The sequence below is a fragment of the Crocodylus porosus genome, unplaced genomic scaffold (genome assembly GCF_001723895.1).
Source record: "Crocodylus porosus isolate Cpor-Errol unplaced genomic scaffold, CroPor_comp1, whole genome shotgun sequence".
Classification (NCBI taxonomy): domain Eukaryota; kingdom Metazoa; phylum Chordata; order Crocodylia; family Crocodylidae; genus Crocodylus; species Crocodylus porosus.
Genome location: NW_017728923.1, coordinates 4,634,087 through 4,635,693, shown reverse-complemented (window position 1 = coordinate 4,635,693; position 1,607 = coordinate 4,634,087). Strand labels below are relative to the sequence as shown.

General features: G+C 50.5%; 1 protein-coding gene across 2 annotated transcripts in view; it reads right to left on the bottom strand.

Moving 5' to 3' along the window:
• The window catches only part of ANKS3 (ankyrin repeat and sterile alpha motif domain containing 3), a 26,639-nt gene that overhangs the window by 20,100 nt on the left and 4,932 nt on the right, over nt 1-1,607 (bottom strand). The gene's annotated exons all lie outside the window — the stretch shown is intronic.

Below are 1,607 nucleotides of genomic sequence, written 5' to 3'. Positions count from 1 at the left end.
GAGGCTGCATGCTCCCAATCCATGGCTGTCATGGGAAAACTTCTACTACCCACACATCTCATGGGAAGAGCGCTCAGCCAAACCAGAGGGGTCACAAAGCTTTCACTCGTGCGTGGATGACCTATGATGCAAGAAGTCTATGGGCTGATGAGAAGTAAAGCACTGCTTGACCCGGTACTGGAAGCCACGGACAACCTAATCAGCAACCTAATGATTGAAGGGAAACAGGGTGACAGTGACCATGAGCTGATCACCTTCCTCATCCGCTGTAAAGCTGGCAAGTCAGTCAGCAATACAGAAGTCCTCGACTTGAGGAAAGCTGACTTTGACAAGCTCAGGAGGCTTGTCAGGGAGGCCCTAAAGGGACACAACACAAAGGGGAGAGGAGTCCAGGACGAGTGGTTGCTCCTCAAGGGAGAGATCCTGGATGCACAAGCAAAGGATATCTCATCTCGGAGGAAAGGCAGCAAAAGGGCACAGCAGCCCCCTTGGCTCTCCCAAGGAGGAATACTCTGCTCTGGTCTGGACCTGCAGAGAGCAAACTAGGAAAGCCAAGGCTATGATGGAACTCCAGCTAGCCACACATATCAAGGACAATAAAAAGGTCCCTTTTTAGATATGTGGGGAGCCGGAGGAAAAGAAAAGGAAACACTGGACCCCTGCTAAACCAGATGGGACAACAGATGCCCAGGAAAACGCAAACTTGCTAAATGGGTACTTTGCGTCAGTTTTTCCATCAGACCCACGGGACGCCCCTGCCCACTGTGGGAGAGGGATGCCCAGATTAGGGAGATTCCTTATCCTCCATCAAAGCTGATCTCGCGAAGGAACACCCTGACAGGCTGGATACCTTCAAGTCAGCCAGCCCTGGCAGTTTACACCCCAGGGGACTCAAGTAGCTGGCTAGCATCGTAGCTCAGCCCCTGGCATGGATCTTCAAGAACTCCTGGTGCTCTGAAGTGCCCAAAGATTGGAAGAAGGCCAATGTCATGCTGATCTTCAAGAAAGAGAGGAAAGTAGATCTGGCAAACTACAGACCCATCAGCCTAACCTCTATCCTGGGGAAGGTTTTAGAAAAGATTAAAAAGAGGCCATCCTTAACAGACTAGCTGAAGGCAATATCCTGAGAGATACCCAGCATGGGTTTGTTACGGGTAGGTCTTGCTTGACCAATATCATTTCCTTTTATGACCAGGTGACCCATCACCTGGACAAGAGGGAAGAGACTGATGTCATACATCTTGACTTCAAAAAAGCCTTCGATTTGGTATCTCATTATCACCTCTTGGCTAAACTGGCTTAACTGGCTAACTGCGGCCTTGACCTCACCACAATCGGCTGGCTGGGGAATTGGCTCCGCGGTAGGACCCAGAAGGTAGTAGTTGACAGAAGCCACTTGTCTTGGTGCATGGTCACCAGTGCGGTCCCTCAAGGCTCTGTCCTAGGGTTTATTCTTTTTAACATCTTCATCAGTGATGCAGACATTGGTGTCAGAAGCAGACTGGCCAAGTTTGCCAATGACACCAAACTTTGGGGCAAAGCATCCACACCAGAAGATAGGCGGGTGATCCAGGCTGACCTGGACAAGCTCAGCAAATGGGCAGACG